The sequence below is a fragment of the Mesoplodon densirostris genome, chromosome 4 (assembly GCF_025265405.1).
Source record: "Mesoplodon densirostris isolate mMesDen1 chromosome 4, mMesDen1 primary haplotype, whole genome shotgun sequence".
NCBI classification, from domain to species: Eukaryota; Metazoa; Chordata; class Mammalia; order Artiodactyla; family Ziphiidae; genus Mesoplodon; species Mesoplodon densirostris.
This window is the reverse complement of record NC_082664.1, coordinates 157,797,012-157,824,912: the sequence shown is the minus strand read 5'-3', so window position 1 is coordinate 157,824,912 and position 27,901 is coordinate 157,797,012.

Here is a 27,901-nt window from a genome sequence, read left to right as displayed (position 1 = left end):
GTTCGTGCCCCGGTCCGGGAAGATCCCACATACCGCGGAGCGGCTGGGCGCGTGAGCCATGGCCGCTGAGCCTGCACGTCCGGAGCCTGTGCTTGGCAACGGGAGAGGCCACAACAGTGAGAGGCCCGCATACCGCAAAAAAAAAAAAAAAGAAAATATGATCAATTTCTGCCTCACTAAACGTAAAAATTATTTTTTATAGACCTTGTTCACCCTTGCATGTAACTTGACAGTGTTGCAATCATAATACAGATTATTTTTAATGCAGAGATCACTTTCAATTCTTCCACATTACCTTCATGCTGAGCCAGTAACTAAATAAGCTATGTGAAAGAAGGTTCAGGATTTGAATATTACAAAGAAATGCAGGACACTGGCAGAAATCAAATGTATTACACAGTTGGGTGATGAAAAGTATGGCCTCTGGGGTCTGGTGCTGTGAGCTCAGGTGCAGCTCTGCTCAGAGAGGCATCAGGTCTGCAGAGGTCACTGATCTCCACCTCGAAGGGCTCCTGCCGTGTCATTGAATGAGGTGCTGCTGTAGAGTAGTTAGCACACTGCTTGGGGGTAGGTTTTTTGGTCATTTTTCCCTCCTTGTGCAATAGCTGCTCTTTATTTGTACCTACTACTTCAGAGAGAACCGGGTCAGACACGGGGACATGGTGGGGAGGATGCTGGTCAATGAATCCTCCTGTGTCTTAAGTGCAGCCCACGTGGGGAGTCTTGATATTGGATCATTGTTTGCTGATCAGCCAACCGTGGTGCTCTGTTCAGTTGTAATCCATTATCATTTCTAAATATGTTAGATGAATCCTCTTCACACTTCTGTCTTCCATATGCAAAATGTGCTTCTGTTTCCCACTTGAGGTGAAGAGCTGTGTCTACAGAGAAGTCAGTAGTTTGATGGATTTGTCCACCTGGATACTGACTAATCTACATACCAGGAGTCAAAACGTGGAATTTATACCATGTGTAAATTCTTATCGCATGGGAACAATTTAGGCCTACAGAAAGACCAAACCACTTCTGTAATGAATGTGAGATGTAGAAACTATAAGTATGCCATTTATGTCCAAACAAATGGCTGAAGCCATGGGAATGAATCTCTTTATTAAGTTCCCTCAGAGTCATTATATAGAAAACGATTTTAATAGACTCCTGGTGCTGTCAGTCAATGTCTAGCTTTCCTAGCTTGATGCTATTTTAGGCTCACCTTGATCACAGAACTGTGGGTAGTTAAATCCCCATTTAATGCTTAGTTAGCTAAACTCTCTCTGCTTAGGCATTAATGGTCTTTACAGGTAAATACTGCGGTCTCTCCACTCTGTAATGCTTACTCAATTCCAAGTTTACTCTGATTTGCCTATCTTTTTTAATAATTAAACTCCAAAAGGAACCTAATACATTGATTTCATGTCCAAATGTAAATCAGCTATGAATTGCAATGTCAAAGGCCAGCAGATACAGAGATCCAAGACTGAAGGAACTCATAGAAGGGAGACAGTATTGCTCTGCACAGGTGAATATTTCAGAAGCAAAGTAAGTGCCCAGGAAACCTAAACGTAACAAAACATACAAATATCTGAATTTCTGGCTATAGTTCTAGGGAGGAATTTAAGGCTGTGATGTTTGGAGGTAAGAATTCCAGTCTGGTTTGTCTTTGTGATAGATGATGCTATGTTAATAACAGAGCATTCTTTTTAGCATGCTAAGAGCCTTACCATTGTCTCCCTGCTACTATTTCATCATCCATCACAAAAGCACACAAGACAAACAACTCAGGAAGCTGAACCCTTTAGAACAGGCCTCATAGGTATGTGGCTGTGGCTTGAGCCAAATCTTTGTTGGAGCAAGCTAAACAAAAGGATCATTAGTGGGATAATCATCACTGGAATATGGACCATAAAAATACGATAACGGAGGAATCAAAGTCAAACACATAAAATAAGCTCAAGAAACGTTAAGTCATTTGGTTTTCGAAGGGCAGAATTATTTGATATATGCAGTGTTTTGTAGCACTGGGTGAATACCCTGTCTGGCTTCTGCCCTCAGAGTTCCACAGAAAAAGTTTTTGCAAAGGTCACTGGTTATCTTCATGTCACCAAATCAAAGAGGCATTTTTTCTTCCCCTTTTTTTGAAATTCCAGCAGGATTTGATGCAGTGGACCACTTCCTCCCTGAAACACTTTCTTCCCTTGGTCTCTACAATATCCCCTTTATGTGGTTTTTCTTGTACCACTCTGGATGATCTTCCTTAGACCTCTTTGCTGGATTTTCTTTTCTACATAAACCTTAAATGTTGCCTTTTCACTAAGTTCATATCCAGGTTGACAGCTTCAGTTGCCCTCTAATTGCTAATACTTCCCATTTGAAATTTCTGGCTCAGACTCATGTATCTAAGTGTTAATTAGGCATTGCCACTTGGATGTTTCAGTGCATCTTAATTTCAACACATCACATTTGGGAATCTGGATTTTTCTTGCCCTCTCTCCCCTGCATCCACCCACTGTGCCCCCTATCAGCCCCCTTTAAAGTCCCATAGCTCCCTGAAGGGTTTCTTCCTCTACCTATCTCTACCAGATGTTTGGGAAACCTTGCCATTCATCCATAAGGCAGACCATGGCTGTTCCAAGCCTCCCCCAGAAAGACCTGTGATCTATTAACAGAACAACTCTGCACTGGGAAATGGGAAATATCCAGATTTTCCAGGGATTATTAGGTAATATCTCCGATAGGACATTAATCCCTAAAGACACAAATTATCACCATGGTCTGTTGACCAAAAAGGGGTTTACAGTAACAGGTGATAGATTCACAGCATGAATCTGTTTCACAGAGGGTCCAATTAGTCCATGGGCTTAACTTGTGGCTATTTCCAAAGCTCTGGAGGCTATTAATACATTTAATAATTGTCAAAATCCCACATAGGTAGTACTACCATTGGAGTAAGGACTATTATGGTGGGAAGGACCCAAATGGAAATTCCTGGAAATGCCCTCATCCTCAAAATAGTAAATCGAATTATCAGGGAGAGTTAACAGAGATTTGTGCCTTCATGGAGATGTCAAGATGCAGAGGAGGGAATTCCTATTACATTTCCCTCTAACTCATACATTTGGCTGGTAGAAAAGCCAGATGGATCTTGTAGAGTGACTTGGATTTTCACAAACTTAATCAGTGGTGATAATAATCACAGCTGCTGTACCAGATGTGGTATCTTCATTGGAATAAATCAGTATAGCCTCTGGCCACTGCTTTGTGTCACGTGCCCATTGGTTGAGTACATGCTTTCTTTGCATTGCCCATCAATAAAGATAATCAGGCAAAGTTTACCTGTATCTGCCCGGGAAGCCGTAAACCTTTATTGCCATACCATAGGACTATGCCCAGCCTCCTGCTTCTTGACACTAGTCTGGAGATGCCTTGACTATCCGATAGAATATCACACTGGACTGTTTTATACCAGTTACTTCATGCTAAACGGACTTGAGAGGCAGTGTTTACAAGCAGCCTAATTGCCAGCATGGGGGGATTATCACTGTGGCCAGCCAGATGCCTGCCTGATTGGGAAAGCTCCTTTACGGTCCACTTGTCTTGAACGTGGGGGTGTCTCTTCCAACGTAAGAGGCCAGGTGCAGGGGCATAGTCCTTAGTGGGTCTCTCTGGATTTTGGTGTGACGTATATCATGTCGGGTTTTGCTGCCCTGACCCTAGGCCCTCAATTCCCCAGCTTCAGAAGGGCCTGAGGTATGGTAGAAACTGTTTTGCCACTCCGACCTTCTTCCCCAGTAGACTCAGTGGTACCTAGAAGTGTCTATGGCGAGGGAGATGGCCTGTGGAAGCTCTAGAAAGCTTCAATAGTAGAGTCACACACAGGCCTAGGGGTTTCGGGGAAGACGACTCCCACTCCTGATGATGGTGCTTTACATTTGAAAAGCTGCCCCTGATTTGCTTCTAGACCGTGGTAGAAACTGAACATCTGACCATGGAATATCAGCAATTATGAGACACAACCTGTCAAAATTGGGGTTTATATGAAGCATTAGATCATAAAATTTTATTTTGAATATGCACTGAGGCATTCCATCATAACATGGAAATTGTATACACAAGATTGAGCCTGAACAGGTGCACTGGGCACAAGTACATTGCCTTGGATTGACTCCCATGGTACCTGCTTGTGTGGCCTTGACACCTCTCTCTCAAACATAATCAAAGACCTCTTAGGGAATTCCTTATCATAAGTTGACAGAGGAGGAAAAAGTATGGGCCTGGCTTATAGGTAGATGGTCACTGTATATCTACACCAGCCAAGAGTTGAGGTTGAGGAAGTTAATGGACACACCCCAGCAGTCTGGTTGTCTAGCGTATGGAAGGAGCGATGGTCTCATATTCAGATCTGATCCTTGGACAGTGGCTGCTTAGAAGATTGGTGGCCAGGCAGCCTGGGGCAGAGGAGTGAGGATGGACGGAGAATGAAGGTATTGTACTTCACATCAAGGCCAGTCAGAGGGCATTCACTTCAGAGGGGATCCTCAACAATCGACAGACAGAGGACCTCTCGTGTAGCAGATGTGGACCTTTCCCTGCAGGCACTGCACACTTGCCAGAGTGCTTTGCACAGGTGGCCCTGGCCAAGTGATGGAGATCACGTGGGAGACCAGCAACACAGGCTCCCTTTGCACGAAGGCTGATCTGGCTTTGGCCACTTCTGAGTGCCTGGTCTGCCAACATAAGGGGCCAGTGTTGAATCCTTGATATGGCACCAGTTCCCAGAGGGGAGACTTGGCCATATATTGGATATTGATTATCTTAGAACTGTTTCATCATGGAAGAGCAGTGATTTGTCTTCACAGACATTCCAAATACTTACCTACCAACCCTACTCATAAAACTTGTGCTGACATTTTCATTTGTGGACATAAAGAAGGCCTTGCTCATTAACACATTATTGCAGAAACCATTGCCTCAGATTGAGGAACTCATTTTTTGACAAAGGAATTTTGGCATGGGTTTACTGGTCTCCTCATCACTTGGAAGCAGCTGGAATGATACTATGGTAAATAACATAAGGCTAAATTATGGCACCAACAGTACCCTTCCTAATACCTTAAGAGACAGTACCCTCCTTGCATGGTTAAGACTGCCCTACAGGACATAGTACATGCCTTAAACCGGGGACCAATCTTTTCCCCGACAGCTAAACTCTTTGGGTCCAGGAGCCAAGGAGCAGATGCAGAAATGCTGTTTCACTATCACACCTCATAACTCACTTTCAGAAATTTGCTTCACATCTCTGCAATCTTGGGCTTACTGGATCTGGAGACTTAGTGTCCAAGGGAGGAATGCTTTTGGGAACATGGCCATGGTTTTGTTGTGTTAGAAGCTAAGGCTGCCCCTAGCCATTTGTACTCCTCACCTCACTGAACTGAGGGGCATAAGAGGAGATCACTGTGTGACTCGATCGGATTAATCTCGAAAGTTGGCTGATTTCACAGTGAGGGCTAGGAGATTGTCTCTGAAACCTGGGGATTTGCTGAGTTGCTACTGTGTTGCATCATAATGGTCATTTGAAACAATAGGAACTCAATAAATGGAGGACCACTAAGTATTTGCATCCTTTATTGGTAAGATTTAGGCAAAAGCAAACAGACGAGCAAGCAAACAGTTTTGTGAGCCAGCATGCCAGCTGAAAGAGAGGGGGAACATGGAACATCCATGTTCAGTGAAAGAAGGAAGCTAGGACGGTGAATTTAGGTCTTGTAAGGGAGGAACTGTAGCATCTGTGTTGTATGTTTATCCCTTCTTTCCTCCCCCTTGCCTTCTGTTCCTGCTGCTTTACATGAAGGGCTCTGGATGTGGATAATATTATCATTTTAGTTCTTGGTGGAAGTATGATTAAATTGATAGCATTCCTTAAGGATACAGTGGTTGATGGAAAATGAGTTTCCTTGTTCTGGGTATGCAAATTTTTACATCTAAAAGAAGGAGAAGGGCTTCCCTGGTGGCGCAGTGGTTGGGAGTCCGCCTGCCGATGCAGGGGACACGGGTTCGTGCCCCGGTCTGGAAAGATCCCACGTGCCGCGGAGCGGCTGGGCCCGTGGGCCATGGCCTCTGAGCCTGCGCGTCTGGAGCCTGTGTTCTGCAACGGGAGAGGCCACAACAGTGAGAGGCCCACATACCGCAAAAAAAAAAAAAAAAAAAAAAAAAAGAAGGAGAAGTTGTTTGCTAAATGGTGAAGAAGACAGATTATGCTGGTGATTGTCTTCATGTCCCTCCAGACCCATTTCCTGTTGCTTTCTGCCCTGTGCTCTGAGATGCTCACTTCCCTGGATGGTATCATCTGGTCTTCTTGGCCTCCTTGATGAATATAGCCAAGAAGAGGCATAGAAGGAAAGAGCGTAGGGGTTTTTTTAACCCCCCTGTTCCCTCTCTGACCAGCCATGGCTTTGGCAGCGCTTGAGAACTTTTAGTCAAGCTCTCTAACGTAGACCTTCCTCCATGGATGTGACCATCAGTGGTTCTGGACAAATCTGCTTCAGGCCAAGAGGTCATAACTACTATTACTTATTTTCACTACTTCACTGTTGGTTTTCTTAACACTTTCTATACTGTTGTAAATATTCTTTTTATAAACCTTGTCAATTAACCCTTGTTAATGTACCATCTGTACCATCTGTTTCCTTCCAGGACACTGACTGATATACTAACAAATAGCTCTTAAATCTGTCTGCTTCTCTCAATCTCTACTTGTACAGTGAGCTTGGGCTGCTGTAAAAAAATACCAAAGACTGGGTGGCTTAAATAACAAACATTTATTTCTCATAGTTCTGGAGGCAAGAAATTCCAGATCAAGGTGCTGCAAGTTCAGTTCCTGGTGAGAACTCTCTTCCTCGGTTGTCAACAGCCACCTTTTCACTGTCATATGGCAGAGAGAGTGTGCTCTGGTGTCTCTTCCTCTTTTTATATCATGGGGGCCCCACTCTCATGGCCTCATCTAAATTAATTGTCTCCCAAAGGTCCCACCTCCAAATGCCATCACAGAGGGGATTAGGCTTCAACGTTTGAGTTTTGGGGACACACACATTCAGTCCACAGTACTTCTTGTACCAACCTACAATCTAACCCAATATGGCATCAACTCTACTCTTAGTACTGCTGCTAGATGTTTCTACTCTGATCACCTTCCCACTCTGAGCATGTGTGGTAGATGATTAGTGTTCCCGAAGCATCACTCCTCTCCAGCAGTGGGATCATACCTCCTTGTGGGGCCTCCTAGCAGAATGTGCAAAGTATGAATCCCATCTCATTGGCTTTGCTTTGGCCAGTGGAAAACTTTAGATCCACACTCACAGAGGCACTAAATGTGATCTGATGTGGCCACTTGGACTTCAGCCATCCAGTGAGAAGTACCAGCACTGGCTTTCTACAGAATGAGATCGATACAAGGAGCAGACCTGAAACCACCTACAGCCTGGGACAGATTCAGTTCATTGTGGCAAAGTCCATCAGACATACTGGCTTCTAAGAGTGGGTAACTGGAAGTTACCTAACTTCTAACAGCTGAAGAGTATTTAAGTAACCTATTAATGTATGTGTAATAGTCACAGGCTGTTATACAGCAACAAAGAGGAGGTTATAATGGCTATAACATGAGATCTGATGGGAAGATAGGCCATTAAGTGGAACAGATTGTAAATAGTATACGTAACAGACAAAGGTCACACATAGAAGAAAGGTTAGAAAGAAAAAAATACAACAAAAATGCTTATAGCTATTTGCCTTTCTAAACAAAAAATATTTCACAGTTTCTTCATATTTGAAGCAACTTAATAGAATAGAAAGAGCGAGGGTTCTGAAACTACACAGACCTAGGCTTGAATCTCTGCTTAGCTGGTTGTTGGCTGTGTGATGGTGGAGGTTATGAACGTCTCTGAGCCTCTACTTCCTTATCTGCTTCCTCATCTTTATCTTATTTCAAAAGACTATTGGGTGGATGTATGAGAAAATGTATGTAAAACACCTGCAACTAGTTCTGTTTTCTTCCTATTATATATTTTAAAAGAAAAAAATAGAGGAAAAGGAAAGGAAGGAAGGAAGAAAGGAGGAAGATGTTTTCCTCAGGCGAAGTAAATTGCTGTCTTTGTGGTAGGGACTTGCTGGTGAACACCCTTGGCAGTGATAGACCCCCCTCTCTAAGCAATTATAAACATACAGATTCTCTATGGATTGGGATGTCTGGTAGTGACACCCACTAATCTATATTTTTAAAGAGTTCCACAGGAACTGTAATTAGCAATCAAATCTGGCATCACTGATCCAAACTCCAAAAGAACTACTGTATTCTTGCAGGAAGTTTTAAGCAAACTTACCAGTAAGCCCTGGAAGCTGGTTGGAGGGCCTGGGACTGGCTGTAGTACTTCAAGTTAGTTCAAGTTTCTAAGATACTTCTAAGAAACCAGGCCAGTCATTCCCCTATATCCATTTGTGAAAAAGAAGATAAAGGGAGAAGGAAGAGTAAATGAAGAATGAATTTGAAAGGCTGTAGTACTCAATCTTTCTTGTTTAAAAGACATACTCAACAAAACAGATGGGCCAAGTTGGCCTGTTATCCTGGAAGCTGCCTCTTCTTTATTTTCTGTGGTCTGTATATAGACAGGGATGTGTGTCATCGCACTAAGACACCTAGCAACCTGATGTTTCCTGATTGAGTTTTCTGATATATAAAGCTTCAGTAACCACTGGGCAAAGTATTAAATGAGTTCTGGGTGACGATATCTGAACCAAAGCAAGTGTTTCTACCACCAGGAATTGATCTGCCAATACCATCTAGATGGAGTGTGCTTATTTTATGGAACGTAGACTCCTTTTACCACTGAGCACTCCAGGATCATTGCATCAGCAGGGAAGGGAATGAGTGACCCTTCTCAGCTGTTCTCTGGGGGGCTGTATTTGTCAGGCAGGATGGATGAAGCAGCCACAACATCAAGACGTAGCGCTGAACAGTGCCTGTGCACAAAAAGTTACCATTAGGCTACGACAACACAACCCCAAGCACAGAGAAGGTGCAGTCACCTGTTGTGTAGCAGGGAAATGGGGTGATTACTAGAGCAAAGGTATAAATCCCCAGTGAGCCAGAGACAAATCTTATAAACAACAGACTGTTGGAATTTTAGGACTCTGGATTTGTTTAGCCCTGCGAGTCCCTATCAATTGGAAATTGTCAACATCGTTTAAAGTGTACAGGGGGACACACTTGGAATGTTAAATGCTATTTGATTCAGCGAGAGAATGTGTAAAGCCCAGTGCTTCATATTTACTGTATCTCATATTTCAATAAACCTTTTATATTGGAGCATATTATTAAAGGGAAGGATTTGACCCCTGATTCATCTTACTAAAATCACAGAAACATTTCTTTAGATATTATGACTTTGCTAATACAATAAGTACCTGAGAAATGTGATGAATTTCTTAAGTATGTGCTATGGGTCACATAGATCATCAGATTTCTTGTCACTCAAATTTACCTTGGCAGCGGGTAAGCTTCCTTTACTCGATTATTTTAAGAATGAAAATTGCAAAAAATAAAGTCAGTGGTTTCAGGTAATAATGGCGTCTTGAGAGATTTATCTACTTAAGTCTGTCTTAGCCACATGTATAGGTTCTATCACTTGTGAAGAAACCAGAAATACTCGGATCTATGATGGCTACTTGGAATTAAAATTTCTGTTGTTCAGGACAAAGCCTTTTTATTCATCATTTGAGAGAATTATTGGTCTCTCTGGCTTGTTTTGCAATTCCCTTGAAAACAAAGGTTGCTGTGACATTTCTTATCACCTTTGACCCTTGTGAATATTTATCTGCAGTTTTAAGAAAATGTTGAAACCTCTGTACAGAATATTCTGACCTCACCAAGACTTCCAAAGCAGGCTTTAACCTTGCTGCAGCTGAGTGGCTGCATGACTAAGAGCTGGCTGCCTTTCACGCCCAGACCCCTCATTTATTTGCTGTCTTCTCAACTAAAAACAAACTTTATTAATTATGTAGACCATTACCCACCCTGGTATAAATACACAGGCTACTTGGACCAAAAATTTGACTTTGAGAAAAAAGGGAGTGGGCATTGGCTAGGGCTAGTCAGCTTTAAGCATCCATCAGTCTGGGTCTATTCAGGGCAGTGAAATGTCAGAGCATTTCTTTGAGTAATCTGGGATTGAGGAATGAACAGCTTTTGGGCTGCTGTTCTGATTGTTTAGACAACCATCTTAGAAAATTACCTAATTGCATTTTTTCATTGTAGACACAATACTTGAGTTTGGAGGAAAAGTGAAGTATTGTTGATAAACCCTGAATGTTACTGCAGCACTAAGACCTACATGGAAGCATGTGGCTCCTTCAGGGAAGCAGCAAGATGCTGGAGTCAGGAGTTTCGTGTTCTGATGTTGACTCAGCCACATCTGCTCTCACACAGTATCCTTGGTAGAATAGAATGATGGGCTAGGTGAGGTCTGATCTCCATTCACATGTCGCAGTTCATCCTAGCCTCATGGAGTTGTTCAGAAATGAAATAAAGCAGCACTTTAAAGCATCTTTGGTAGCCCTCGACATGCAGTTAGCTCCCCATATGTAATTTTCTCTTTTTGCTAAGATGCACATGCATTGTGGATTTCTATGTTACTGTTTATTTCAGTCAAAAGGCATGTGATTTAGCCAATACGCCTGTGCTCCTGTGCCTTCATGTGTGCAGATACTGCACACTTAGCTGGGGCTACTACGTTTGCTGTGCTCTAACAGTTCCTGGTCCAGTAGTTGGTGAGATATTTAGGCAAAAGATGGTACAAATAGGCAAAGAAGGGCAGTTGTTGCCCAGCATGTCACCTGATTACACATGCTGCTTTATCTTTTGCCAAAGATGTATTTTCTTTCCTTATAATTATTTAAATCACGCGTATGAACCAAGCATGGCCCTGTTTGCAAATTATATGGTCAACTTATTTTTGTTTTGCCTTGTAGACTCCTCACTTCATATTGTTGTGCTTTGGTATATAGGCAGATATTGAAATACTTGAAACAGGAGCATCTGCTACCATGAAGTGCCATGGTTCACTGCATGCCAAAATTTGGTGAATGAATGAATGAATGAATGAATAAAGGCATTGTTGACCAACATTTTAGTTCCTCTTTAAATGAGGGTAAAACAGTTAAGGATTCTTATTTCCACCAATGATTTTATTTAATTAAAACTAATTTTCAGGTGTCTGTTTTCTGAGCAAGAAAGTTACTTTGTTTCACATTTTAAACAAGGTACTCATTTATTTTTGATCAACCTAAACACAAGCACTTTTTCTATATATGAGTTTTGTCTTTAAGAATGTAATGTATTTCTAAAGCAAGAGAAATTTTATCATTTGCTTTACCATCCTTATACACGATTAAGGGCAGCATTGGGTAGAGGAAATGAAAATGCATTGGGCCTAGAAGATTGGATTTTAGCTCTAGCTCCAGCACCTACAAACTGCTTTAAATCCTAGCTTCTCTAGAGGTAAAATGGAAGAAAAATCCCTCTTCTGCTCCTATATCTCATATAATTTCTATGGTAATCAAATAAAAAATATGTGTGAATGCTTTGAAAGCTCTGAAGAACTGCCTAGCTATAAATTAATATCATTGGCAAATAAGATATACTGCACAGGGGAGATTCATCAGTTGCATGCTATAGGTTCAGATTTCAGTTTTCTATACCTTGATGTGATCCTGCAGTTGAATATTACTATTTCTGGGTCATAAACCTGTAATATATTTATTCCAGAATTTGAATTAATTATGAGATAATTAACAAATTATATATATATTATATATATATTAACAAATATATTCCGAAGGCAACATTAATAAAGGAGACAGCATATTTTTAGAACAACTGAGTAAAACTCTTATCATTTTTTAAAATGTGCAGATTCTTCACTAGAGTTCTATTTAAGTCATTCTAGTGATACGTTAACAACATGCCAAGAAGCAGTGACCTGCATTCTACTCAGGTCCTCAGTGTAGATGGCATCTATTCCCACTCCAGGCTGATGGGAAGATGTCAACAAAATTGAATTCCAATGGGCTTTCCTCAGGTCAACTCCAAAAAAGCATTCGACACAGACCATAATACTCGAGTGACTATTTATTCAACAAATACTGGCTGTCAAGTGCATTCAGAAACAACACACACATAGCCTTTGCCCTCCAGGAAAACTGTCTACCAGGGAAAGGTTGATGAATAACATGTAAACAGATAAGAATGACACGTGCAGCAGACATGAAGATCAGGTATAGAGGGAAGGGTGTGGGGACAAGAGGGACAATGTCGTCTGTGCTCCCTGAGTCTTGATGAAAATTTGTCCAGGAAGGTATAGCCTCTTTCCTGGAAAGGAAGGGAGAGGAGGTCATTGTAGGTTGAGGGGAGCAACGTGGGGGCACATTCAACGAATGATTCAAGTTCAGGAGACCTGGTGGGATGTGTGGCTGGAGAGGGAATTGGGGACAGCATCATGGAGGAGGCTTTCAGTGCAGTGTTAAGGAGTGGGAACTTTGTCCTACGGTAGATCCTACAGTATAGGGGAAATGGGGCCACTGATGGATGGATGTCGACCTAATGGGATCTGTTTTAGGAAACTGACTACCACTGGAGTCTGACAAATAAACTTCAGTAACAAATGAACCAGTGCCAGGATCTGGTTTTGTAGCCCATGTTATAAAAGAGGGGTGAAGAGAGATAGTATGGTCAAAGGGTGAATACACATGGACTCAAGAGCCAGACTGCCATCACTCCACACCTGCCTCAGTTACTCTACTTGACTCCACGTGACTGCAAGCAAGTTATTCAAATGTGCTATGCCTCTGTTTCCCCACCTATGATACGGAGATAATACATATTGTGATAATACAATTAGTAAGTACACAGATTTACTAAGTAGTGTATAAATAAGTAAATAAAAAACACCAAGAGCAGTGGCTGGAACACATAAGTGCTTGTTATTGACTCCCCAAATTCATATGTTGAAGCTCTGACTCCGAGTGTATTTGGAGAGAGGGCCTGTGAGGAGGTAATAAAAGTTAAATGAGGTCGTATGGGTGGGACACTAATCTTACAGAACTGGTGTCCTTATAAGTAGAGGAAGAGACACCAGAGCTCACTCTCTGTTCACATGTGCACAAAAGAAAGGGCAAGTGAAACACAGTGGGGTGTGGCAATCTACAAGCCAGGAAGAGGGCTCTTAACCAGAAACCAAGCCTCACAGCACCTTGATCTTGGACTTTCAGCTCCCAGATCTGTGAGAAAATTAATTTCTGTTGCTTATACCACCCAGCCTGTGATATTTCTGTTACAGCAGCCTGAGCAGACTAATACAGAGTTTTAAAGTCATATCTGCTATTATTATTAGAGCAGCCAAAACAGAAATGAAGAAGACAGGCTCAAGAATTTTTATGTATATGAGAAAAAGGCTAATCTTGTTGGAAACTAGCCCTAAAACTGTTCTACCACTTATTAGTCATATGACCTTGGGAATGTCAGTTGAGCCTAAAGCTCAACTCATTGATACTTAAGCTCCTTTCTAATACCAGATTCTATTATATCTACATTCACTTACATACTATTTTAAAAACTCATATATTAAGTCTTTAGTTTTTTTAAAAAATATAATCAGTGTTTGTCATATTTGTTGGAAATCTTAGTCACTAGCCAATTAAATAGTAAACACCAGAAGCTGGAACAATTAAATAAATGTTTTGCTGTGTAATCTTTCCTTTTTATGAAAATAATTCCAGATGTCCTAACACCCACTTAAATAGTAAAATCCATCATATTTTCATAACAAAAATATTTTGACATTTTTGCAGATACCACTGGTCAGTCTCTCAGCCAACATTTTTTTAGCCTCCCCCGTGAGCTAATAGCCAATGACAGCATCTGATTCTTGGGACTTTTATCCAATCCGGGTTAAAGTCTGTTGGTCCAGAAGTTTGTCTTCTTAAAAAGTAAACTCTCCAGTGGGCACTGACAGTGATGTTGACTCATTTTAAATACAATACATAGCTGCTAATGCTTCTCTGGACTTCTCAACAAGAGTCCTCTACGGCTTTAGCACATAACTGCTGTGCAACAGCTATGTGGAGCTGCTTGAAAGGTTTTAAGCCAAGAAGAAGTTGGGTAGGATGTAAATGACTCCCAGATGTATCTTGGAGCTCTGTGGTGGCATTCCAGAAAACTGTTCAAGATACAGTCTATTCTCACTTGCCCCTTTCTCTCCTCGCACCCCACCAGGACCTCTGCAGAGTGAGTTTGAGTTTTCTTGATGTGCCGTCCTAGTTGATTGTAAGGTGCATTGTAGAATAAGAAAGAAATCCCCTTTTCAGATTATGGAGTCATAGACTCATCATTCAAAATACCTTAGAGTCAGTTAGACCTCAGCACTGCCCTGGGGAGGAATCTCTTCTGTAGCAACACTGCTTGTCACCAAGCCACACCTGAATAACTCTGTTGATGGCACTGCATGCCTCAAGAGGTCCCACAGATTCAGATCTTCTGAATAACGTCCCTCAAAATATTGAGGGCAATATATCTACTCTGACTTTTTCTTTCCCAAGCCAAGGATCCCCAGTTTCTTCAACTATTTGTCTAGTGACTTGATTTACAGATCTCTTTAGTCATGCTAGTAGTTTTTAATGTATTCTTTAAATTTACTAATATTTCTCTTAAATATATCCTATTAATTAAGACTATCAGATGTAAAGAATGGACCACACTTCAAGTTGACAAAAGTGGATGAAAGCCAAACAAAGACCAGGGTGAGAGATACATTGATTCGTGAAGCTACAGAGTCCAAGAGTGGAACAGTTCCACCACTCAGCCATGAGTAAATCCAGATGCTCAAGTGATGTCATCAGGAATTGATCAGTCTTTGTATTTCTTCTGTGTAGATTAATGCTCAGGTGGGCTATCCCCAGGTAGTGAAGAGAAGGCTTACAGGAGGTTCATACTTGCATTTGGCAGCCCTAGGAGGGAGATCCTGTCTCCTACGGATTCCAGCAAAGGCCCTAGGATTGAGTCGAGTTGGAATGGATTGGGTTGTTTGCCCCACAGAATGAGGCCTGGGATGAATGCCTACTCTTGGAAATGAGTAGGATGCATTCCATCCAAAGCACGTGGCATGAACATTAAGAAGGAGGAGTTCTGATGGCCAGAAGAAGGGAGGATGAATGCTAAAAAGGTAAAAGCAAGAAATGCCCACCACATACAGCATTGTGAGTCTAACTCATCCCTGGATAGTCACCTGAATAAGTGTGTAACACAGAGGCATTAATGACACTCAGGACATGCAACTCTTTCAGAATTTGAATTCCAGTAATCCCAATTACCTTGTAGTCACCAAAACCCCTGTCTTGGCAACTAACTTCTTGTACCTCCTGGGAAGGAGCAATTAATTTCTCATATCTCCTTGGAAAGAATTGTACACAATTGGCGAACAATAAAAATGGCAAAATGGAAGGGACATGAGGAACCTGCTGTCATCCAGGTCGCTGTCTGATATTTTTAATCCTAATTTAAAGGCTTTGAAAGGGTGAGTTGTATTACTTACTCTCTTGTTCCTGGAATTCAGCAATCTCTTCCTATCTTTAACCACATATCATTTAAAAACATTTTAGATTCTTGAAATCACAGTCCCATCTCCCCCTTCCAGGTTTAACTAAAATTGATAATCATATTTAATCATATTTAATCTACTTGTTTAATTTTTAGTGTTTCCCTTCTTTCCTGGACCCTGCTAGAATTCTTCAAACTTTTTTCCCCTCTACATTGGAGGACACAATTATTTCCAGTGGTCTTATCTGTGCAAGGTATTATGGAAGAGTTAATTTTCAGCCTATGTATATCATTCTTGATTTTGTTTCTAGGTAGTGTAGCCATGAGCACAAAAAGGAAAATTAAATGTACCCAAATATCAGCCTCTGTTAACCAAGAGAAAAGTCCAAGGGAAGATGAGTTCTGTGCACACAAATACTGCAGGCCACCCATGAGCCACAGTGGCCACTTACCCTATTGTAAAAGGTGAGATTCTTAGTACATTAATTCAGAATTTGAAGTAACAGAGATTGAGGCTAAATTTAGTTGACCTATTACCTGCAATCAAAGGATTTGCTAAATAAGTTAAAAAAATCAAAACCAGTAAAATATTTCACCTATTTATAGAACAGTGTTTTCTTGTACACAGTGCTGTAGATGATCCCTTAGAAGTAACTGAAAGGCTGTGTAGAAATAAGCTCTGTCTTTTCTTAAAACATGAATAAGGAATCTCTTTGTCCCCAGGTGTCAGAATTTAACCTCAGCTCATTCTTACCTGGTGTATGAGGTGACAGAGTTCATCTAAGCAGCTTCTGAGATTATAATTTTCCTACTGATGGGGCTATTCCAGGCACACCACTCAGAGCAGAACCTCCCAAAGCTGATACAAGAAGTAGGGGACCTAGTTAGATGGTGATTAATGGGCCTGTTTAAAGGTCCAGGGTAACAGATGATAAGTTGCTCTGATGCCAGTGCCCAAGGAAACAGCAGGATATTGAAATAACATTCATCTCCAAACTTCAGGAGCCTGTATTTTCCTTCACTTTTCTCTTTTTATTCCTCCTGCCTTCCCCACCTCTATTACCTCTAGTAGTATGATCAGTTTAATCATCCTCAATCTATTTCTTCTGTCATTTCCTCCTAAATGGCTTTTAAGTAGAATAATATGGAGCAGAATTAAATATAGTATCTCTCATACATATTGAATACATTTTACATTACATGCTTTAATTTTAAACTTAAGTTTAATATTTAATATAGTTAAATAGAAGTGTGTGTGTTTGTATCTTTGTTAATTTTTCTCCTGTGGGTCAGTGATTTTTAGGTTAAGCAGGTTCCTTCAAATCATACTTCCCTTGCTTAGACTGGTTACATTTACTATACATGTCTGAAAATAGTGACATGAATTTCATTTAAATAACTTATCATTCAGGCTTCAAATAAACTCAGACTGGCCTTCTTCCATATTTATCTCTAGTAGTATGCTCAATTTAATGGAAGAAGAAGAATAAAATGTATCAGATTATTGAAATTTCCCCTAAAGTAACCTGAAAAGGAACCCATTCTGTCCCAATGACAAATGGAGACAAGGTGTGAGAGAAAACAGTTGCTAAAGGTTAGAACAGTTTCAAATGTTTTTCTAAACTATACAACTCTTTCTTTCAAAGTGTAATATATAAACTACACAAAAGGGAAGTTAATGATGATTAAAACCTGGTGTGTGTGTTTGGGGGCAGGGGTGGCGGGCAGGGCCCAGCCAGCTCTTTCTTCCACCCCACCTGTACCCTTCCTCCACTAAGTCCCAGATAATCCTTGAGGCCCCATCTTGGGACGTCGGAGAGCTACAGAAAACAGTTTATGAATGACTTTCTAGAGTTGGGTGGTTTGAGTGAAGCAGCACGGTGAAGGTGGGAAATGTCACCTGAGCACAAGCTTTCCCTTCACATCATTCTCAGGATGGACTAATGCAGACTCTTAACCAGGAAATTGCATGAAAAGCTCACTGTGGCTTCTAGTGAATGGTGCACCTTTGGGGCCCAGATTCTTCAGATGATGGTTTGTGACATCCTAGAGCCTCGGAAACTGCACTATAATCAGTACCTGAATTGATACTGGGAAGGTGTTGCCAATACCACATTTTAAGAGAAACACTGTCTAAAGTTTCTTCTTAACTGGTCCTCCTGAATGACTTCTTCCATTAAAGATAGTGTCTCTAGTTCCTTATATTTTCTTTTTCTTAACAGATTTTTTTTTTTTTTTTTTTGCGGTACACGGGCCTCTCACTGTTGTGGCCTCTCCCATTGTGGAGCACAGGCTCTGGACGCACAGGCTCAGCAGCCATGGCTCACGGGCCCAGCCGCTCCGCGGCATGTGGGATCTTCCCGGACCAGGGCACAAACCCGTGTCCCCTGCATCGGCAGGCGGACTCTCAACCACTGCGCCACCAGAGAAGCCCCTTAAGAGATTTTTTTAGTGGTATTTGTCCTTGATTCTCCACTCCCCCCAACATACAAATATACACAGAGACACAAACACACACACGCAGTAGGATGCCACTACTAAGTGGTAGTCCAGCATAGTCTACAACTAAACACTGCAGACTACATATAAGTGAAAAACCCAATAAATAAGGTTTTCTGTGTCACCATCCTAACCCTGCTTAGATATCACCCCAATTGCCAGTTACTGGGGGTTGGTATAACATTCTTTCCCATAAACTTGCAGATTAAGTTGAATTTACACAAACTTGCCCAAAGGAATTTATTCTTATTTTCAGTTACAAACAAATACGAAATGTCGGGCTTCCCTGGTGGCGCAGTGGCTGAGAGTCCGCCTGCCGATGCAGGGGACACAGGTTTGTGCCCCGGTCCGGGAGGATCCCACATGCCGCGGAGCGGCTGGGACCGTGAGCCATGGCCACTGAGCCTGCGTGTCCGGAGCCTGTGCTCCACAACGGGAGAGGCCACAGCAGTGAGAGGCCCGCGTACCACAAAAAAAAAAAAAAAAAGAAATGCCAACCCAACAGTTGTCCAAAGAAAAACTGTTTAAATTCATGCCAGCTTGCTGTTGTCAGATCATTCTATGCTAAGAATACCTTGAGTTTCTGCAGGGCAAGTCTTTGTTCCCAAATGTATATTTAACATCACCAAACAATTAATTAGAATACCAATTAATGTCTGTGGGGGAGTGATTTGGGTCTATAAGCTAAACATCTGGTTATATGCCTAGTGAATTATTTTGAGTTGTTGACATTCTTTCGAAACATGTAATCATGGCACCAACATTGGCAGTTACATCTAAAGTTAGAAATGACCGCATACGAACCATATCTTCCAGGAAGACATACTATATGAGCTATGGGTGAAACTCTCTATAAATTAGAAGGGTCCACTTAAGTAAGACTTCCGTTTCTTCTGTTTTTGATGTTTAAACTATATTAAAATTAAATCAAGATATGATTTTAATACAACAGTGTGTTTTTCTCAAAAAGAAATGCAAAAAGTTTTCTTTAATTTTGCTAATATATTGGAACATTCTTGTTAACCTGTGAAAAGCAGTCTAATTACAAATTTTGGTTTCAAATGTACTATATTTTAGTCTCTTGGGAATAGGTGGAATTAGGTGTCAGTCCTAAAATCTTTGCTTGGTACAGTTGGGTCTAATGTAGCTTTTTTTGTTTTTCTTAGGACTTTATTTTTTAGAGCAGTTTTAGGTTCACAGCAGAATTGAGGGGCAGGTACAGATATTTCCCAATGTATCCCTCCTCCTCCCACAGGCTCCCCCCACTATCAACGTCCCCCACTAGATGGTACATTGATTACAATTGATGCACCCACAATGACACATCATCATCACTCAAACTCCACAGTTTACATCAGGGTCCACTCTTGGTGTGTACATTCAGTATGGGTTTGGACAGATGTATAATGGCATGTACCCATTATAATATCATACTATAAAACTCCTCTGTGCTCCACTTATTCATCCCTTCCTACCCCCCAAGCACTGATCTTTTTATTACCTTTATAATTTTTCCTTTTCCAGAATGTTGTAGAGTTGGAATCATACAGTATGCAGCTTTTTGAGATGGGCTTCCTTCACTTAGTAACATGCATTTAAAGCTCCTCCATGTCTTTTCATGGCCCGATAACTCATTTCTTTTTAGTATTGAATAATATTCCGTTGTCTGGATGGGCCACAGTTTATTTATCCGTTCACCTATGAAGGATATCGTGGTTGCTTCCAAGTTTGGGCAGTTATGAATAAAGCTGCTGTAAACATTCCCGTGCAGGTTTTTATGTGGCCCTAAGTTTTCGGCTTATACCAGGGAGTGCAATTGCTGGATCATATGGTAAATACGGTGAGACACCAGACTTCCAGAGTGGGTGTACCATTTTGCATTCTGTATAGCTTTCTTCATCTAAACTGGAAGTTAACACTTGCTCTCAGGGTTCTTGGACGCAAATGCTGCTGTCCATTCTGTCGGCCACAGTGTCTGGGGCTGTGTGTTAATATGCAGACCATGACCACCTTGCCGGTGAGACAGGCCACCAAGGATCGATATGTCTTTGCGCATGTCGGCCCTGCACGTCCCAGAGGAAGTCTGCAGCCCCACCTGCCTTGTGACCCTGAGGGTTTCTTAGTTTCCTGTTCCCTGTGACAGTGCCTTGTGCTCCAAGGTACACTTTTCCTTTTATTTTCCCTGCCCCGCTAGCAAATGAAAGAAATGGAAAGATCAGAATACTTCCCTGCTTGACTCTACTCCCTGTGGACTGGCTGGTGCAGGCAGAACCCAGAGCATAGCTGCCTGCGGCCACTGCAGCTCAGCAGGTCACTGTGGATGCTGCTGTGAAAGTGTGGGGCCGAGTCCCACGTTACAACTTGGAGCCAAGAAGGGAGGGGAAAGTGAAACACTGGGCAGTGGGGAGGTAGGCAGTGTTTATCTGGATCTTTTTCTTCTTTACTCACTATTGTTTCTCCTACTGTGATTCACCCCATCACTTTGTTTAGACCCAGCACCATGACGCTGGGGTAATGGCAATGGGGACACAAGCTTATAAAGTGCCCGGTCTCAGCTGGCACCCCAATCTCTTAATGACGCACCCAGCCTCTAAGAGACGAGAGCCTGCTGCACTGCAGAACTAGTACTCTTGACATTTACCGCTGACAGGGCACTCTTTATTTCTCTCTTTTTCCCTGCGGGGTCCAGTCTCTCCTCCACACTCTAGTCCTGAACAGCGATTTCCTCGGGTAGGGTCCAGTTTCCTCGGGGAGAGTCAGCGGCCTGCAGACTCATTAGTTGTCCGGGCAAAAGCACTTCTAGCCTGCTTGTGCTAAAACCTGCCCAAATTCATTGTGTTTATTGTAGAAAAGTTTAGAGATGGTATTATATTTCTATTTTTAAAATAAAGTCAGTAAATTTAAATGTGGCTTTTGAGAACATTCTTTTCCTGCCCCGATATGATTTTGACATGATTTTGATGGCGTGAGCCAGGGATAGTCTGGAGGAATGAGCCTTGACTTTCAGAGCACAGGCTGCAGGGACGTTAGTAGATAGGTGAATTCAGACAGATTTGAATTCTGGTTCAGATATTGTGTCAGAAGGCAGCCAGGTTACCAGACAGCTGAGTACTTAGCATTCTCATGGCTCTAAAATGTTAACATGGGCAGGATCATGCTACAGCAAAGTTGCCATTGATGGTGACAATCATACAGACTTCTGAGCTAACTTAGAATTCTTGGCAAACAAATTGAGAGCTATGTTCATAGCCTGAGAGCTGTTAACACAATCACAGAAACCACTCAGTTGTCTGTAAACTCTGCCTGTTGATAAATCCCCAGTGGCTTCCCGAATTTAGTCCTTGAAGTACTAACAGTTCCAGTTTACCCCAAATAACAATTCTGAAAGGGTAGACTGTGACAGGAGGGCAGGGATGTACTTTTTTGGGTGCGAAAAAGAGGGTACTCAATATTATTTTAATTTTTAACTAAGTATGCACATATGGTTGATACTTGAAGATATTTTATGATGTTTCATATTTGTGTACACTCAAATAGAGCTGAATCTGTAAGGTGGGGCATTGAATAGCTAATCACAAATTATTATTCGTATTTGCTTATTGTTCTGGTCCTTTCAGGCAGCCACAACAAAGTACTTGTTGTACTTTGGTGGCTTATAAACAACAGACATTCACTTCTCACAGTTCTGGAGGCTGGAAGTCTAAGATCAAGACACAGGTAGATTTGATGTCTGTTGAGGACCTGCTTTCTGGTTCATAGATGGTGTCTTCTCACTGTGTCCTCACATGGCAGAAGGGGTGAGGGAGCTGTCTGGAATGTCTTCTGTAAGGACACTAATCCCATCATGAGGGCTCCACCCTCATGACCTCACCGCCTCCTAAAGGCCCCCACTTCCTAACACGGTCACTTTGGGGGTAGGATTCAACCTGTGAATTCTGAGGTGGGGGATGCAAACATTCAGTGCAGAGCACTAATATATTCACTAAAGAATAGAATTTCGTAGAAGACAGGTCTATCTTGGGCCTCATTCATCATTCAGCTACAGCTTTGAGCACATGTAGGAATGTGCTGCATGTGAGGAGCTGTTGAAGCATTGCATGCCTGCCCAGGATTCCACGTGAATGTTCACGACCATCCCACATTGGGTTCTCTGGAAGCCAACACTGAGACGGCATCTGAAGTGCAGGGTGTGTGAGGTCTCGGCACCTGTGAAGCAAGGACCCAAACTGCCACGTGTCCTGCATTGGGATGAAATGGCAAGCTGGGGGCTGCCTGCTGACTCCACTCTTTCCTGGAAGGGGAATCTGGGGGCACACCTACATGTCCACCACACTAAGTAAGGACCAGATATGGCCAGAGGTAAGAAGGAGCTTGGGGACAGTGCAGTCACTGGGGCAGATAAGATTGCTCCAGCGAGGGAGGGAGGCCAAGGAGTGGACGCCTCATGGAGGAGAAAGGATTTAACTGACCTGTGAAGGAGAAGTAGGATTAGACAGACAGAGAAGGGACTCCGAGTGCATCCCAGGCAGAGAAAAGCACCTCAGCAAAAGTGCAGAGATGGGAATCACACTTAGGAAAGGCAAACTTTCTGGATGAGCCCACACATCCCTGCATGTCTGTGAGGAGGGGGATTGTTCTGGAGGACTTCACTCACCATCAGAGTGAGAAGTTGGGACCTGCTGTAGGTCAGTGGGAGTTCTGGAACGCCTGCAGAGCAGAGTGCTGTGAGTCTGTCTTATACAGCAAGGTGGTGATAGCAGTGCTGGGCATTAGCACCTGGAAGAAGCACATATGACCTGAAATCATAAAGCCCCTGGATCTACATTCTGTGCGACCATACTCTCTGTGTGACCAGGGCATCCCTTAGTGATTCTGAGTTCTTAGTTCCTTCATTTGTAAGTGAGACTGCCAAAACCCACCTGGACTCATCCACGGGGATTATTACTGTTAACATCCCAGTGGCCTCCAAGTGCAGAGGGACTGGTGTGGGCAGAGATGTGCTTGTCTGACTGCAGAGGGCCAGGCACACAGTAGCTACTCAATCGGTGTTACATGAGTGACTAAACCGGGCTGACGAGGAAAGATTCTTATGAGATGATGTGAAAGGTTAAGAGGTGAGTTAATGGAACCCCAATCCAGGAGGAAGTGGTGAAGTTGAAAGGGACGATGTAGTAGAAGGAGGGATTTACATGGCACAACCCCTCACTGGAACCAGGTGAGAAGGAGGCATAGAAGTCAGTCACTTTGATGAGGTCATGACCCCTCTAGTTGCCTATAACTAGCTGCCCTCAGCCAGTGAAACTGTCCTGGTTCTGGCAAAATCCTTTGGGTTGTTCTGTGTAACTAGTCCTGCCATAACCTTGTCATAGAGCCTGGAGAACCAAGAGGATTTTGGCTATATTAGCACAAATCAGGATGCCAAGCAGTCGTCCAGGGTCCAACAGGGCTATAATAGTTTAATTTCAGGTAAATTGTGTTTGGGATGCTTCTGGAAAGTTAGGCTTGAATCTCTCAAGAGAGGCCAAGATCAATTGAATAGAATTGAGACCCATCTGCATATGTGAAGTCCGGAGACTGGATGAGCTTGCCAAATGGTTACTATTCATCCTAGACCCAACTTGACCTCTCCATGCCCAGTGCCCTCTCTCTAGCTCAAAACCTCGTTCTTTCTCCCTGGATTACTATAACGAACGCAGAAGTGGTCTCTCTGCCTCCAGTCGTACCCTCCCTGCAGCCATTCTACACTCTGCTACCTAAAGGACTTCTGCACCATCTGATGATGCGTCTCCCCCAGGAAAAGCCATCACAGGCTTCCACTGCTCTCTACCACTGCCTTCCTCACACCCTAGGTTCCTGCCCATCAACTCGCTTATCTTCCCCACCATCCCACTGCTCGTGGTGAGAAAGCATTTCCCTTCTTCACCTGGGTAACTGCTCGTCACATCTCAGTACTTAGCTAACTGTCATGTCCTCCGGGAAGTTTTCCTCACCAGTCAGTTAGGTCTCTGTCGTGCAGGCTCATGTTTTTGGCAAAGCACTTTTCCCGCTGGCTGTGCTGTTGCCTGGCTGCTGCCTGGCCCCACCCAGTCGATGGGGCCAGGCAGGCACCTCAGGTCTGCAAAGCCTGCAGGTGCAGGACGGCAGGGAGGGATGAAAACTGTGGCAGACTTGAACGAATCCAAACAACCCACCAAAAGGAAGCCACAGTGCTGGTCGAAGGAGCCCTGTCCGTAGAATTGTTTGATCTGTTGAGCACAAGTTGTGGCCCTGAGACCAGACGGGTCTCCTGCAGGCAGAGACTAGAGAGAGAAATGAGTGTTCCTGAAGGAAGGAGGTGATTAGCCTCAAGTATTGAAACGTAAAAAGGTAAAGGACACAACCCCAGTAAGAAGAAGATGCAGAAGAAGATGAAGAGACAAAGGGAATTCGTGCAGAGCAGTTTCATAACTACTGAAAACAGGGAGACGTTAAGACGGAAGAGTTCAGTGAAATTTCTGAATGCTGAAGACACTTCAAAAAGAAGGAAGTTGAGAAAACAAGTTAAAACGACTTGCTAGAAAAGAAATATATATACATAATTTTACCAATTAAAAAAATTCCTTCTCATTATAGAAAACTTAAACCACGGTGAGTAGAAAGAAAAAGTCAGTCTGAGAAGGCTGTCCTGTGCTCCAGGAGCTCAGGGTGCTTCCCCAGTGTGGAGGGTGCAGCAGACAGGCCGCAGGAAAATGGATGTGTGCCTGTGGGTGGGAGGAGGGAGGCACAGAACGCAGAGGCCACTCCTCCAGGATATTAGATGGTGAGAGGGAAGAAGGACAACAGCGTAAGGTATCAAGGTTCTAGCTGTGGATGGAAGCAGCCATGGTGAATTCAAGAATGTCAGAAACAAACCTGTCAGAAGAAAGCAAGAGATTGAGGATGTAAGAGAGAGAGGCAAGGATGTAAGTGGGGAACGATGTTTGATGTTTGAGTTAAAGCAGGATCAAGAACCTTGGAAAATATTTTGCAGCCACTGGTGTAATAATGATTCAGGCAGTGACCATCATGGAGGCTAAAAGCTGGGTTGAAAGGGCAGTTGTGAAACAGAATATGTACATGGTCTCCAACTGTCACCACCCTCCTTCCTTGCTCATGATGGAGCAAAGATCCCTTAGGACACAGGAATGGACAGCTGCCCCTGTGACCGTAGGTTATCTTATCCTGAAGTTACTAAGAGTGCTACAAACTCTTATCCAAAGTTACTAAGAGTGCTATATGTCCTCAGCTGTGATGAGTTCAATGAAAACACTAGGAATATTCCTCCCCAAAATGTTTAAGATTAATTTACTCATGAAAAAATAGAAACATTCATACCCTAAGACACCTACAAAACAACTGGCTTGAACTCTTTGAAAAAAAACAATGTCATGAAGGACGAGAAGGAAAGAAAAAAGTCAGGGATTGTTCTGCCTTAAAGAGACACGATGGACAGAGGGAGACCGTGATCCTTGATGGGTGCTGGATGGAGGGGAAACAGCTGTACCGGCCAGGATTGGGATAATGGGGGGATCTGGAATACGGACCCTAGGTATGGCTCGTGTCAGTGTTAAATCGCACAAGTGTGGAAGTGATGTGTGGTGAGGTAAGACAAGCCTGTTGCATTTAGGATAACATTCTGAAATATCTCTATGGCAGAAAATAAGTACTTTATCCATATATATAGAGAGAGGGGAAGAGAGAGAGAAGGAGAGAGAGGGGAAAAGAGAGAGAGGGAGAAGAGAGAAAGAAAGAGAGCGAGGGGAAGCGTAGAAAAAAAATGATAGCTATTGGCGAATCTAACGAATGGGTTTTCATTACATGATTCCTCAGTTTTTCTGTAGGTTTGAAAATTTCAAAATAAAAAGTTGAGAAAAATAAAAAGAAATCTGGAAAAGAGTAAAGGAAAGGAGGAAGTAGAACCAGGAGGTAGAAAGAAAGGCTCATGTTAGTCTATTTTTTGCTAAGAGCTGCATTTTGTTTTTTAAAATATGTTACCTCATTAAACCCTCCTATCAGGAGAGTAGATATTATTATTCTCATTTTACGTATGAGAAAAAATAGAGGCTCACAAAATCATGTGCTACAACCCATTCATAGAGCTGGTGATAATGATGTATAGGTTGAAATTTGGTTCCACCTAAATCAAAACCACACTCTTCTCTTCAATGCAAGCCCTATGAGTTAGGGCTTAGTGGCAAATAACACCCCAGCTAACCCGGCACTGCCTCATACCATTGAGATGAGCCTGCAGATCAGTGGCAACCTGTGGGAGCTACAGACTGGATGCTGCTTCCCTCCCCTCCAGATCCCACATAGAAATTCCCCTGGTGGCCCACCCTAACCAGAAACAGACAGGGAAGGGATATCTTGGGAGTGTAGCTGCACCTGCACTAGTGGACACATTGGAAAACCACCAGAGTTGACCTTGGTCTACTCATTACAGTAGAAGGAAGCATGAGTTAGCAGCAGGGTAAATAAAACTGACAGCAGTTCAGGAATAACTACCCTAGAACTGGCTGGCAGCATCAGGTTCATCAGGACCTGGCTTCAAGCTTTCTGCTCTACCCTACTTAGTTTGTGGAGTTTATAATCCTCAAGGCCACCCTATGGTCTGAAAAGGCTGCTGGAGTACCAACCCTCATTTCTATGTTCCTGCAGGATGCAGGAAGAAGGGGAGGGTGGGTTGTGCACAAAGGTGCACATCCCATTGAATGGGACACCTTTAATGAGCTTTCCAGGAGCTGCTCCCCAGATGACTTCCTCTTACATCTCTTGGGTCACAGTTACCTAGTGACTGCACACTTTGTCTAAACTAAGGGCACTTTTGAAAGAGCCATGTAAAATATTACTGTTAACTGTGACAGCTCATCAGGCTGAAAAAGCTGCTAGTTCAGACAAACCAGAAACTGGCTAACACCACCCCTAAGAAGGTGGGGAATGTAGTCTTTGAGTTGAGCACTTTGCTGCGAAATAAACCACTTGCTTTATGAGTAAAGGAGGAGGGAAGATGGCCATTGGGTGGGTGACAGACAGTCCTGCTACCACGCCCACCTCCAGCAATGTGTTTCCTATAGATGACTGAAAATTGGTTGCTTAATATCATTTGTTTGTGCCTTCTCTATTTCCCTGTTAAGGAAACAGAACAGTCAGTCCCTAACGCTTTAGTCTGAATGATTAGGGCAGAGCGCTGTCTTCTGACTGGTGGCATGGATGAGGCTACCCTGAAAGCATGCCCTTTACAGAGATCAGAGAGACAGGGGGTTGTCCATGGATGCAAACTCAGGGTGTGGGTAGAAGGAGGCCATGGCAAGGGATTCCCGGATGGAGGAGGGGATGGGCAGGGTTATGCACACATTCACTTACAAACCCTCTAGCTGATTTCATGGGGAGGAGACTGAGGCTGCCAATTAGGGACTAAGTTAATCTGACAGCTACAGCAGTACAGACAGTCAGGATATTAGTTTAATAGGGGCACCACGTGGAACATTGACAGCCATGGGTGGAAATAATGAATCAATCTGTTGGATCTGTATCCAATTAGAAATGATTATTATCCAGCTTGTCTTTTCTCCTGCTCATTAGGGTAAGTGGGTGCCTTCTTGGGTGAACAGCTCCGTGTAAAAATCATGAAAGGCAGCATGTAAAGTAACATGAATCTTTGGCCAAACACGGGGCCTTGTCTTGCTGGATGGTGGGGCATTCTCCCCTCCCAGGACTGGCAGCCCTGCTGAGATCCGACAGGAGACA